Below are 15,509 nucleotides of genomic sequence, written 5' to 3' on the forward strand. Positions count from 1 at the left end.
TCAGAACTATCTATAAGATAATTCATGGAAAATATTATGATGGATCCTTGAGGTCATAGTTATTAAGACAAAAGAATGGAGCACAGATTTCCCAATATTGAAGGATAAAGATTGAGGGCACTACTGGTAGGTAATTTATTATTAGAGTTTTCTATCCTTTTATCATATATAAAATTAATTTAAAAGAATTTTTGACACAAACAAAATCACATGCCTATAACTACATTTTATAAGAACTTGCCCTGATACAAATATCTTTTCTGAATTTTTATCTTTCCAATTTTATTTCTCTTATTTCTTACCTCCATCCCTTCCTTTCCTTCTTCTTTTCTCATTCTGATATGATATTTTATTTTTTTAAATTATATTAATACATAATGAATAACTTTCATCACCAAAAGCTTTTAAAAAGTATTTTGTAAGTGTTAATTATATAACATTTCTTTTAGGGAGTTTATGCTCCTGACCCTTCAATATATTTTAAGTGCCTTAAACTATTTTTTAAATAAAAACTTTATGAGGATGATACTAACATTGTCTCTATTTTACACTCATCACTGAGACACAGAGATCTTAAGTAACTTGTTAAGCAGAGGGTGAACATTAGACCCCAATATACCATGACTCCAATCCATGTAATTATCATGCTATGATGCTATCACAAATTGTAAAAGGCATCCAAAAACAAAAAAAAAAAACTTTTTCTCCTGAAAACTGATAATGAAAAAAATATGAAAGTGTTAATTAGTAAGTAAGATTTTTATATTAAGTCAGGTTCATGCTCATTCCATCTAGGAATCTGAGAACAATCTAATACAATCTGTTTTTAAAACCATATCTCATGCTGTGATTTATAAACCTATTTAAAACTTTATTAATTAAATTATATTTTCTTTATAAACCACACTTTGGGAATATTTATCTTGGGCATTTAGTATCCATTAGAGGGAACAGTATACTTCCTGTATTTTTTTTCCCCTTAATTTTGCTTCATTTTATAGCTCAAAATAGAATGAGAAAAAGTAAAGATTTTTTTTTTTTTGGTGGCATAGAAGTAACTTTTTATTTGAAAACTGATGCTCTTAAATAGTAATCTAAACTTTGCTTTTTCTTATGGTACAGTGTTTAGAAGATAAGAAAAAAAACTAAATTTTCCATTTAATGATGTTTTAAGGAAAGGTCCTAGACAACCTAGAGGAATTGGATTTGATATTTCCATGAGAACAATTTGATTTGAAGTACAGCCATGCTACACATTTTGGAAGTTTTGTTGAATGAATACAAGAGAATTTCACACTGATTTTCTCTAGTTTGTTCACATTTCAAATTCAAGCTTTTACGCTTATGTTGAAAAATCAATGATTTTAGATCACATAATCACCACATTTCTAAATAAATGGCATTGTTTAGTGGGGAGAGGAGGAAAAAGAGAACCAGGTGATAAAATAATATAGGATGCCTAAATTAAAAGATAGCTAAAATGTCGCTATTTAATATTTTGTGAACATTTATGTCTATAAAATACTTTTAGAAAAAAATGCTTATTGCAAAAATGGAAATGCAATATTTTTTAGAAGTTTAAAGGGAAAACACTGGAATGTGAAGGTATGACAATACTGTTTTCAAAAAGTATGAAACTGTTAAATTTGGGGAAAATACATATGATAAAACCAAACTCCTGGGAAGAAATAGCAACCCGCAGCTCAGGTTACAGCAGCCGTCATCAGGTTCAGAAGAATCACATCAACTGATTTGCAGGTGCTCACAGTCAAAAACATAAAACAGTGCTAATGGTTGTGTCATGTCTGATCATTAAGAAAAATGGTATGTAGGTCACACACTCATGTACAGTTTTACTTCCTGGCTTTTACAGAGGAGGATTTTGTGAGAAGTATCATTGATATCTATTTCCTTTGTATAGCTCCTATCTGTAGATGAAACATACAGAGTGAAAATTGTAAATAGCTATAACAATTAGACATTTTAATTCAGGATTTATTTTCTAGTTCTTTCATAAAAATTATTATCAAAGGAAACATTTTATGCTTAGTAGAAAGCTTAAAACAGCAAAAAGAGAAAACACCTTATATTTAACTCATGCTTAAAAGGTTGCCATCTCTTGCACAACAATTTCATGTTGATTATTGTTATTTAATGTATTGTTTTTTTATAATTACATGATGTATATTCTGCAAAAGTGTGTGAGATTTTTAACATAAAAGTTACATTTTTAGCAGAAACAAATTTTTTGATGCACAAAAAATTACATTGTCCTAAAATTGTAGGTAAGTCAAGAATAAATAATACAATGATTCCATATATGTAGTCAAGGGAATAAGGATTAAAACTAAAATACTGAACTCTAAATCTAGAGTATCAAATCTATTTTTTCCCTCTTCCATTATTTCTCCCCCCACCCCAGGGAATATTCAGGTTTTGCCCACAGTAATTTAGAAGCACTGGTCCTGAAATAGAGGGGAAAGACATCAACGGCCATAATTGAACCCTTCACTCAGCTTTTTATTGAGAGCATATTTGATTGGTATAATATAAAAATAGAATACACATTTAGAAATAGACTTAAAACTGCTCTTGGAATGAGGACTAAATTGTTCATGAGACTGATGAGACAAAGATTCTATTACTCCAAATCACTGGCTTGAGTCCAGCTTACATGAAAGTGACTAATTTATTACCATAGAAATATTTTCAGAAAATGATATGGTATTCTAAGTTAATGTCTGTCTCCATATGAAGAGATCTTTCAACAAATGCTGGTTACAAAAAAAAAAAATAAGTCCAGCTAACCAAAGAAACTCAAAAACAAAACAAACAACAACAAAAAAAAACACCACTTATTTGAAGTATGTATCCTGTAACTTATAGGTGTTGGCCAAACATTTTAAATACTTGTAATTATAAAATGAGATGTTGAACAAATGGTTCCTGAACCATTATATCAGGATGTGTATACAAGAGATTATAAATAAGATGAAGAGATCATTCAGTTCTTTAGAAACATTTGAGGAATATTATTGTCAATGTGTTTTTTGACTAAATGTTCCACTGGAATTATATTGTATTTCCTTAGAGTTCTGAATTCTTTTTTTATTAGCTTTATTCTTTTTTTTTTTAATTTTTTTTATTGTTGGTCGTTCAAAACATTACATAGTTCTTAATACATCATATTTCACAGTTTGATTCAAGTGGGTTATGAACTCCCAATTTTACCCCGTATACAGATTGCTGTATCACATCAGTTACCCTTCCATTGATTGACAAATTGCCTTTCTAGTGTCTGATGTATTCTGTTGTCTGTCCTATTCTCTGCTATCCCCCCTCCCCTCCTCTCCCCTCCCCTTTTCTCTCTCTACCCCTTCTACTGTAAATCATTTCTTCGATTTGTATTATCTTGTCTTACCCCTCCTTTCCTCTTATATGTCATTTTGTATAACCCTGAGGATCGCCTTCCGTTTCCATGTGATTTCCCTTCTCACTCCCTTTCCCTCCCACCTCTCATCCCTGTTTAATGAAAATCTTCTTCTCAAGCTCTTCGTCCCTACCCTGTCCTTGTTTACTCCCCTTATATCAAAGGGGTCATTTGGTATTTGTTTTTTAAAGATTGACTAGCTTCTGAATTCTTACTTTTCTTTCCCTGTTAAAATTCAGCCTCCAGGTCTAACCCAACATATGGAACCCTCCAAGTGACATGGACAGTTCCTGTACCTTATAATGTCCCAGGTTTGTGTTCTGGAGGATACCATTTTGTGGTCCTCTCCCAGTACCTCCAACTTCAGTAGTGTGCATTTCCTGAGCCTTGGGTGGAGACAGAATAAATAGATGAAAGTTGGGATTAATGGACAGGTTAATAAATATTAACCTATTTTTAGGTAGTCAGTGTATAAGTAGACTTATTTCAGTCAATGTATAAGTAGATATTTTACTAAGGTTTCACCAGTTAAACTGAAATAAAAAAAAAAACAATATTATAATTGAGTTGGGAACAGTGGCACAAGCCTGTAATCCCTTTTTGGGAAGCTGAGGCAGGAAGATAGTGAGTTCAAAGCCAGCCTCAGCAACAGTGAGGCACAAAGCAATTAAGTGAGACCCTGTTTCTAAATAAAATACAAAATAGGGCTGGGATGTGGTTCAGTGGTTAAGTGCCCCAGGTTCAAACCATAATACACACACACAGACACACACACACACACACACACAGACACACTCAATATCTAGCCATAAATATAATTCTTAAAAATCTAATTAAGGGGCTGGGGATGTGGCTCAAGTGGTAGCTCGACCGCCTGGCATGCGTGTGGCCCGGGTTCGATCCTCAGCACCACATACAAACAAAGATGTTGTATCCGCTGAAAACTAAAAAATAAATATTAAAAATCTCTCTCTCTCTCTCTCTCTCTCTCTCTCTCTCTCTCTGTCTCTCTTTTAAAAAAATCTAATTAAAATTTTATTTTTAAAAGCAAATAAAATGTCATTTTTCCTTGAGCTTCAGTGATTTACTTTGGAAACACACCAATCTGAATTAACTCTCCCACTTCCAATTCCACTCCTCAGAAAAAGAAAAAAAGGAAAGGAAAATGAAAAATGAAAAGAAAAAGAATATATATAATCCTCAAGAAAACATTTAGTGGTAAAATGACTAAATAAATAGTCCCTGATCATGAATATTACATTGCTTTATGCCCAGAGATGGCCCATGTATACCTTATTTACTTCTAACTTTAATGAAAATTATACTAACTAATTTTTTGAGAAAGAAATCATGTAAATACATACTTCAAAAACAAAAGGCAATGGAGAATAATGCAGTCCACAAGGCAGAAGAGGGTTTCCCTAGATAAAAAATAATCTATTGATACAAACACCTGAAAGTGATAGAAAATTCAAAAGGAGATTGATTGACATATTTGCAGAAGGAAAACAAAAGAAAGATTCTCTGGTGATTGGGTAGTAATGTTGCTTCTGTAGAGGTAACAATAGCTTCCAAAAAGAAATTAAAATGGCCCCTCCTGCTGCAAGATGTCACACTATTACCATTTCTCTGAGAAAAACCATTCAGGGACTGATATACCTAGCCTAGTTATCTCATTAGATTAGAAGCCAGCTTGTCACAAGTTATGAATGATTCATTTCTGTTTTCTGTAAAAATATCAGGATGTCTGTATGGCCTGGCCATTAGTTGATGTTGTAAAGCTGATTGGAATGCCTGCCCATGCCCTGAACTCACCCAGGTCCGGTTTTCCCTGACCATATAACAACCCTTCCCTGAACCTTAGTGACGCCTCATAAATTCTGGCCCTCCCTGGCCAGATAATGACCCTCTCTGAGTCTCTAAGATCTCCATAAATTCTGATGCCAGGGCCAGCAAAAATGTAAACTTGTGTTATGCTCCTCAGAGTGTTGTTATCTGTAACCCCCCCCCCTTTGTGTAACTTTTTGGGCTATAAAACTGGGCCACAAAGAAGCCTGGGGGCTGTCTTGTTCCCGCCGTTTTGGGAGGGAGAGGCAGCCCGGCCGGTCGAAATAATAAGCTTGCTTTAATTTGATTTTAATTGGAGTCAGTGGTCTTTTCTTGCGTCCTGGTCTAACAGACTCCTTCTGTTTACATGTTCTTCATGAAAGCAGAGACTTATGAATGTATTCTACAAACTTCCAAGAAGACATGAAATAAAAGTTCCTATCAAAGCTAGCATAATAAAACTGAAGTAGGATTCTAATAATTCACATTAAAATCAAAGCCAATGCTTGGAAAGTGTGACTTTAGAACACATCTCTCAGAAAACTAACGAATACATACACATTCACACATTAAATTAGATAGACATTAATTCTAAACAGTTTCAGTTAACACCAGTAAAACTTTCCACTTTCCTAAAAGCTGTGGCACTTTTAAAAAATATTTATTATAGTGGACTGGGGTTGTGGCTCAGTGGTAGAGTGCTTGCCTAGCATGCATGAGGCATTGGGTTTGATCCCTGGCACCACATGAAAATAAAAAAATAAAGGTATTGTGTCCATCTACAACTAAAAAAAAATTTTAAAATTACTACAGTAAACATTCAGGTATACACTGCTCTTAGGAGAAAATTCAACCACATAAATGCCATCAGAGAACAAAATTTAAGAATATATGTAACCTTGCATTCTAATTAAAAGATGTAAACAACATCTAAAAAATGGTTCTTGAGCTTTCTTACATACTAATTATATCAAATGGTCAATACTTCATCTTAAATATACAAATAGTACTAATGAAAACCTATGAGAAAGAAATAATATGTTCCTATAATACTGCAATATCTCAAGGAAACGAGAGAAAACATGACACGGAAGAGACAAGTATTTGATGTCATAGGATGAACGACATATTATGCAAAAATATATCACTAGGTCAAACTAATTAAAGAAATTTCCATAGTATTTGCTTACTTACCTTAAAAACAGTATCAATAGCTTTAATAATCAATAAACCAATATAGGCAATTCAGCTTAACTGGGTTGTGATAAAAACCTAGCTGTAATATTGAACTTTTTGAGAGGTTGGTTTTCTGAAGGCACTGCAACAACTTTATGAAGAACTATTGCAGCAAAATTCTAGTGATAGGACTGTGTAAATTATAGGCCTGTTACCCTGAAGAAAAATAATAGAAAGTAGCTACTATTATAGTAGAGAACAATATTCTGCAATTTAATGTAGGGTGAATAAGTGACTTAGGGATCCCATGAAGCTTCTGAGATTTAAATAAAATATCAAGGAGACACTCTGTTCAGTTAATAAAAAAGATGATATGAAAAAGTGAATTAAAACAAATCAACAAATACATCATATTTATATTCACCATTTTCCTTTTTAGAACATTTAGTAGTAGTGCTATTGTTGTTTACTCAGGGCCATTAATAAAACTGATGGGTGAAAACAATTTAGAAAACATTAAATGTAGTTATGACTGAGGTCTAACATAAGTTTAAGTGAGTATAATAAATAATCATGTTATTCTAGAACTTTTTTCAATTATTTTCAATCTTTCAGTTTGGTATTCTCACTGCATACCCGGCGAAAATATCTGTGATCCACTTCTATTTTCTCTAATTTCATTAACTTGACTGTTTAATTAGAGTTACTAAATCTTATTTTAAACAAAAGCTAGAATTAAAATAATAGAAGAGAAATATTGCAATTAAAACATACCAATAATGCTACAGGAGCATAAAGGAATTTGAACTCCTGTGTCACTATGTAAGACATGAAAAGAGGATTAAAGTTATCTGAACTTGGGACAGACAATGAGATTCAACCAGGGTAATAGTGAGGTAGTAGAAGGGAGAGCGAACAACAGGGGAAGAAAAGAAAAATGAGAAGAATATTTTTGTTGAGATGACAGACAGTCAAAAGAGCATTCTACTGCCTGTGGAGATATGTGGGTAGTGTATGTTTGCATCACTAGTGTGTGTTTTTGTGCAGGAGCACATGTAGGATTACTGTACACAGTAGATTAGGATGACAGGTAGTGCCATGTTACAAAGTCAAACATCATTCAACAACTGATGGGATGTCCAAATATGATTGCCTATCAAGTAATTTTCTGAAATTTTTTAAAGTACATAGTCCATAGTTCCATCATCCCTACCTGTGGTTCTGACCCACCTATGATTTCTAAGGTTAGTCACATTGGGGAGGAACTTCTGCAAGTCAACAGCAATAGAAAGCCAAGATGTTTCTGATATGGTCTTTTCTTGATAACTGTACCATCTGTGTTTCAGGAGCAGTGACATTTCCAGTTTTCAACAAGTATGATTAAGACCACATTTTCAGAGTTTCCTACACAGACTACCAGATGCAAAGTACTCTGACAATTACCCTGTCTCTTAAGTTGTTCACCCCCCCTTAATTGTTGCATTTCCCCTGCTTAGTTGCTCAATTACTTGTTGAGTGTCTAGTCCCACTCCCACCTTCATCCATGTATACATACTTCCAAGAAATCTCAAAGAGAGTAAAACATGGCTGACCTTTCAATGCTTATTTACCTACCCACAGAACACTGCATGGCACTGGAATGGGTACTGAAAAACTGTTGCTATAGTTTAAGTAAAAGGATGATATGTCAATTGTGGGGGGATGTGTGTGTGTGTGTGTGTGTGTGTGTATATATATATATATATATATATATATATATATATATATATATATGCCAAAAGTTCTGGGTCCCATCCTGTAGAACACACAACTAAAGTTGATTTCTCTGCAAAAATTCCTTTATGAAGATGGCCAGAATTTATTATACATATCTGCTGTATGAAGGGATGAGTGACAGAACAGCTTCAAAATCAACTTTTAGGGCTGTTGCTCAATGGTAAAGCATTTGCCTGGCATATGTGAGGCACTGGATTCAATTAACAGCACTGAATATATATAAATAAATAAAAGGGTCTATCAACAACTAATATTAGTGTGTGATTTTATATATACAAAATTAATTTTTAAGTCAATCAGCATTTAGAAATTTTGGATTCTGCAGACTAGAAAAGAAATAGTCTTGTATAAATCTTCAAAAATTTTGAAATCATCTTTGAGAGAGCAAAGAGAATAAATGCTAATTATGAGCTTAGTACAGTTTATAATCTCAGTTATAAATCAAAGTTTATAGTATGAAGGTGCATTTAAGATATTCCATTTAATATATTTATTTTATAAATAAGAAATCTAGGCAGCAGAAAGAAAAATTATTACAAAAGAGAGAAACAGTTAATTAATAGGAGTTAGACATTGATTATCAAGATCCAATTAAAGTAATTTTAAGTTGAAAGTAAAATATCAACTAACTAAATTTTAAAATGAAGCAGAATAACTCACTGTAGGCTAGCATTATAGTATTTTTTGAAGTTTAACATGGAATCAACTTGATTCTGTTCAATAGATCTTTATGAAATAAATTTAAAATATCTAAATTAGACACTAATCATATTAAGAAAATATCAGAGAAAGTTACTTGAAATTAGAACTTGCATTGTCCTCTTTATTTTTATGATAAATAAAAGTTTACTAATTCATGAAGCAATGAAAAATTTAGTATTGTTTATAAAAAAAAGGAATTTGGCAACCTATGTTGTGTGATGCAATTTAATTAAAAAGCTTGTTTTATGTAGTGATAAGGATAATTTCCAAATCTCATTTTTAATGTGTTCCATATGTCTTGTGATAAGATACTGTGCACAGAAGATTACACTGCTGAAGATGTATTTGGTTAGTAATGTGCAACAAGGGAGGCACACTGGCAAAAAGAAAATGTTCTGTACACATCCTGTTAAATTTTTTAAAGACAATCTTTTTTTAAGAATACTTTTTTAGATATGATGGACCTTTATTTTATTAATTTATTTATATGTTGTGCTGAGAATCAAACCCAGCGCCTCACACATGCTATGTAAGTGCTCTAACATTGAGCCATAACTGCATCCCCGAAAGATCATCTTAATTAAATGAGCAGAGGGAACATGGCGGCGGGCGAGGAGAGATCAAGTCTCTGACCTCTTCAGTTGTGCAGGCATAGGGAGTCGTAAACAGCCTAAATCTGTTTGCTCAGGATCACTAAGCAATGCTGAGCTGACGTGGATCTGGGGTGATCAATCTGGACCTCTCAGAACACACACTGAGCCCGGATCGGCTGAATTCAAGCTACCATTCGCCTGATTCCCGCAGACAAACATCTGTGACTCAGCACTAATCCATCCGGCTGAAACAACTGGTCAGCCCTTCTGATCCTACGGAGGTAATGGCAACCAAGCCTTCATAGGTAGTGGCCACAGGTTTCAAACGGGGCTTGGGAGAGACAGTAAGGATGCACCCATTGCATTGGTCACCAGGCAAAGGGAAATGAACTGTTGCCATTTGTAAGAGATACCACCATGGCAGAGAACTGACGTCATCAGACTGCGGCGGAGGAGATAACTTCATTGAATCCTGCGGCTACAGGTGTGTAATCCCCTAGCCTTCCCTTTCCACACATTGGGGAAACCTTAAGGGCCCCTCCCAGCTCTCCCGTAAGGGCCCCTCCCAGCTCTCCCGTGAGCGCGGTAGCCAGACCGAGGGAATTAGAGGTGGCGAGGGACCCGCGGCGCGGAACTACCACTCCCACCAGAGCTGACAGCTGAGGTCTCCTGCACCAGCTACCGGGGGCGTGGCTACCGGAGGGCAAGTAAAATTTGCTGAGGATTCTCAGCCCTAAGCTCCACAAACTTAGGGTCTGAGGGACAGGCAATCTGGGAGAGTGTGCCCAATCGTCCATGAAAACAGGGCTCCCGGGAGCAGCAGACCTGGCGAGTACCCAGTATTGTGGTGAACGGCACCCGTGAGAGGGGCCTGGCTAGAGGAAAAGTGGGGAAGTGACTAGACACAAGAGGAGGCCCTAGGCGCTCAGGATTGGAGACTCGCCCAGTCTGGGAGGAGGAGCTGCTGCACAGTGAAACTTGGCCTGGTGGGCACAGCGCCACCTACTGGAAGAGAAGTTAATCAAACTCTAAGACTGCATTTATTAGTGTTTTTTTTTTCTTTTTCCTTTCTCTTTTTTTTTTTTTGATTTTGATTTGGGGTTTTCTTTCATTTTCATTTTTCTTTCTTGTTTTTTAAATTTTTTTTTACAATTAAAAATTTTTTTTTCTTCCAATTTTAATTTTAATTTTTGTTTTATTCTTTTTTTATAATTTTTTTTTCTTTTTCTTTATTTATTTCCTTTTTTTTCTTCTTTTGTCTTTTCATTTCTTTTCAATTATCTTATCCCCCCCTTCCTTGAATTCTACCTGTTTACTCTAATTCTCTTTAGTGACTTCTTCCCTTCCCTTCTAATACCTTTCCTCCCAAGCATCAAATAAATTTATAGGAGTAAACAGTAACTCAGCAGTCAAACAGAACAAGAAGTAACATGAGTAGCTTCAAAAAGCAAGGAAGAAAAGGAGTACAAACAATGCAGGACAGCCTAAATATTCAGGAGGACCTAGAGTCATCAGAAAAATGTTCATATAAAGAACTCAAGGAACATCTTAGACAGATGGAATGGAACCTTAAAGAGGATACGAGACAGCAAATTCAAGCAGCAAAAGAACACATTGAGAATGAGTTACATAAACAGATAAAAGAAGAAGTTAAGCATCTTTATCAGGAGATAGAGATTATAAAAAATAATCAAACAATAATTCTAGAAATGAAGGAAACGATAAACCAAATTAAAAACTCAATTGAGAGTATCACTAACAGAGTGGAGCAAGTAGAAGCCAGAACGTCAGATACTGAAGACAAAATATATCATCTTGAAAAGAGTCTAGCCAACTCAGAAAGGCTGGTAAAAAATCACGAGAAAAACATCCAAGAGTTATGGGATAACATAAAAAAAAACAAATTTACGAGTCATCGGGATAGAAGAAGGTACAGAGATTCAAACCAAGGGAATGAGTAACCTGCTGAATGAAATAATTACAGAAAACTTTCCAGAAATAAAAAAGGAAACAGATATACAAATTGAAGATGCATTCAGGACACCGAGCACACAGAATCACAGTAGACCAACGCCAAGACACATTGTTATGAAGATATCCAATATACAGAACAAAGAGAAAATATTAAAAGCTACAAGAGAAAAGAGACAGATTACATTCAGGGGTAAACCAATAAGATTAACAACAGATTGTTCATCACAGACACTGAAAGCAAGAAGGACATGGAACAATGTATTTCAAACACTGAAAGACAATGGATGCCAACCAAGAATTCTGTATCCAGCAAAATTAAGCTTCAGGTATGACAACGAAATAAAAATCTTTCATGATAAACAAAAGTTAAAAGAATTTGCAGCCAGAAAACCAGCATTGCAAAGCATTTTGAGCAAAACACTACACGAGGAAGAAATGAAAAACAATAACCAAAACCATCAGAGGGAAGTGCCTCGGTAAAGACAGAGGGTGAGGGGAAAGATAATCATGGAGAAACAAACTAATTTTTTTTTTAAAAAAGGATAAATAATCAAACATGGATGGAACTACAAACCATATATCAATAGTAACTCTGAATGTTAATGGCTTAAACTCTCCAATAAAGCGACATAGGCTGGTATCATGGATTAAAAAAACAAATCCAACAATATGCTGCCTCCAGGAGACACATCTGATTGGAAAAGACATACACAGGCTGAAGGTGAAAGGATGGGAAAAAATATATCATGCACACGGTCCTCGTAAGCAAGCAGGGGTGGCCATCCTCATATCGAATAAAATCGACTTCAAGACTAAGTTAATCAAAAGGTATAAAGAAGGACACTATATACTATTAAAAGGAACCATTCACCAACAAGACATAACAATTATCAATATTTATGCACCAAATAATGGCGCTGCGATATTCATAAAACAAATTCTCCTCAAGTTCAGGAATCAAATAGACGAAAACACAATAATTATGGGTGACTTCAACACACCTCTCTCACCATTGGACAGATCCTCCAAACAAAAGTTGAATAAAGAAACTATAGAACTCAATACCACAATCAATAACCTAGACTTAACTGACATATATAGAATATATCAACCATCATCAAATGGATATACTTTTTTCTCAGCAGCACATGGATCCTTCTCAAAAATAGACCATATATTATGCCATAGGGCAACCCTCAGTAAATATAAAGGGGTGGAGATAATACCATGCATTTTATCTGATCATAATGGAATGAAACTGGAAATCAATGATAAAAGAAGGAAGGAAAAATCCTGCATCACATGGAAAATGAACAATATGTTACTGAATGATCAATGGGTTATAGAAGACATAAAGGAGGAAATCAAAAAATTCTGAGAGATAAATGAAAATACAGACACAACATATCGGAATCTATGGGACACAATGAAAGCAGTTTTAAGAGGAAAATTCATCACCTGGTGGTCATTCCTCAAAAAAAGAAAAAACCAACAAATAAATGAGTTCACACTTCATCTCAAAGCCCAAGAAAAGGAAGAGCAAAACAACAGCAAATGTAGCAGAAGGCAAGAAATAATTAAAATCAGAACGGAAATCAATGAAATTGAAACAAAAGAAACTATTGAAAAAATTAACAAAACTAAAAGTTGGTTCTTCGAAAAAATAAATAAGATCGACAGACCTTTAGCCATGCTAACGAAGAGAAGAAGAGAGAAAACTCAAATTACTAACATACGGGATGAAAAAGGCAATATCACAACAGATGCTACAGAAATACAGAAGACAATTATAAATTATTTTGAAAACCTATATTCCAATAAAATAGAAGATAGTGAAGACATCGATAAATTTCTTAAGTCATATGATTTGCCCAGACTGAGTCAGGAGGATACACACAATTTGAACAGACCAATATCAATGGATGAAATTGAAGAAGCCATCAAAAGATTACCAACCAAGAAAAGCCCAGGACCAGATGGGTATACAGCCGAGTTTTACAAAACCTTTAAAGAAGAATTAATACAAATACTTTTCAAGTTATTTCAGGAAATAGAAAAAGAGGGAGCTCTTCCAAATTCATTCTATGAGGCCAACATCACCCTGATTCCGAAACCAGACAAAGACACCTCAAAGAAAGAAAACTACAGACCAATATCTCTAATGAACCTAGATGCAAAAATCCTCAATAAAATTCTGGCAAATCGAATACAAAAACACATCAAAAAAATTGTGCACCATGATCAAGTAGGATTCATCCCTGGGATGCAAGGATGGTTCAATATACGTAAATCAATAAATATTATCCATCACATCAATAGACTTAAAGATAAGAACCATGTGATCTTCTCGATAGATGCAGAGAAAGCATTCGACAAAGTACAGCACCCCTTTATGTTCAAAACGTTAGAAAAACTAGGGATAACAGGAACTTACCTTGACATTGTAAAAGCTATCTATGCTAAGCCTCAGGCTAGCATCATTCTGAATGGACAAAAGTTAAAGGCATTCCCTCTAAAATCTGGAACAAGACAGGGATGCCCTCTATCACCACTTCTATTCAATATAGTTCTCGAAACACTGGCCAGAGCAATTAGACAGACAAAGGAAATTAAAGGCATAACAATAGGAAAAGAAGAACTTAAATTATCACCATTTGCAGATGACATGATTCTATACCTAGAAGACCCAAAAGGATCTACAAAGAAACTACTAGAACTAATAAATGAATTCAGCAAAGTGGCAGGATATAAAATCAACACGCACAAATCAAAGGCATTTCTGTATATCTGCGACAAAACTCCTAAAACGGAAATGAGGAAAAACACTCCATTCACAATATCCTCAAAAAAAATAAAATACTTGGGAATCAACCTAACAAAAGAGGTGAAAGATTTATACAATGAAAACTACAGAACCCTAAAGAGAGAAGTAGAAGAAGACCTTAGAAGATGGAAAAATATACCCTGTTCATGGATAGGCAGAACTAACATTATCAAAATGGCGATATTACCAAAAGTTCTCTATAGGTTTAATGCAATGCCAATCAAAATCCCAAAGGCATTTCTTGAAGAAATAGATAAAGCAATCATGAAATTCATATGGAAAAATAAAAGACCCAGAATAGCAGAAGCAATTCTAAGCAGGAAGTGTGAATCAGGCGGTATAGCCATACCAGATTTCAAACTATATTACAGAGCAATAGTGACCAAAACAGCATGGTACTGGTACCAAAACAGGCGGGTGGACCAATGGTATAGAATAGAGGACACAGAGACTAATCCACAAAGTTACAACTATCTTATATTTGATAAAGGGGCTAAAAGCATGCAATGGAGGAAGGATAGCATCTTCAACAAATGGTGTTGGGAAAACTGGAAATCCATATGCACCAAAATGAAACTGAATCCCTTTCTCTCGCCATGCACAAAAGTTAACTCAAAATGGATCAAGGAGCTTGATATCAAATCAGAGACTCTTTGCCTGATAGAAGAAAAAGTTGGCTATGATTTACATATTGTGGGGTCGGGCTCCAAATTCCTTAATAGGACACCCATAGCACAAGAGTTAATAACAAGAATCAACAAATGGGACTTACTTAAACTAAAAAGTTTTTTTCTCAGCAAGAGAAACAATAAGAGAGGTAAATAGGGAGCCTACATCCTGGGAACAAATTTTTACTCCTCACACTTCAGATAGAGCCCTAATATCCAGAGTATACAAAGAACTCAAAAAATTAGACAATAAGATAGCAAATAACCCAATCAACAAATGGGCCAAGGACCTGAACAGACACTTCTCAGAGGAGGATATACAATCAATCAACAAGTACATGAAAAAATGCTCACCATCTCTAGCAGTCAGAGAAATGCAAATCAAAACCACCCTAAGATACCATCTCACTCCAGTAAGATTGGCAGCCACTATGAAGTCAAACAACAACAAGTGCTGGCGAGGATGTGGAGAAAAGGGTACTCTTGTACATTGCTGGTGGGACTGCAAATTGGTGCGGCCAATTTGGAAAGCAGTTTGG

General features: G+C 34.8%; 1 pseudogene; it reads left to right on the plus strand.

Moving 5' to 3' along the window:
- LOC144256051 (tolloid-like protein 1) overlaps positions 1-15,509 on the plus strand; it is a 188,291-nt pseudogene that overhangs the window by 46,069 nt on the left and 126,713 nt on the right.

This window comes from Urocitellus parryii, chromosome 7, assembly GCF_045843805.1.
Source record: "Urocitellus parryii isolate mUroPar1 chromosome 7, mUroPar1.hap1, whole genome shotgun sequence".
Taxonomy (NCBI): domain Eukaryota; kingdom Metazoa; phylum Chordata; class Mammalia; order Rodentia; family Sciuridae; genus Urocitellus; species Urocitellus parryii.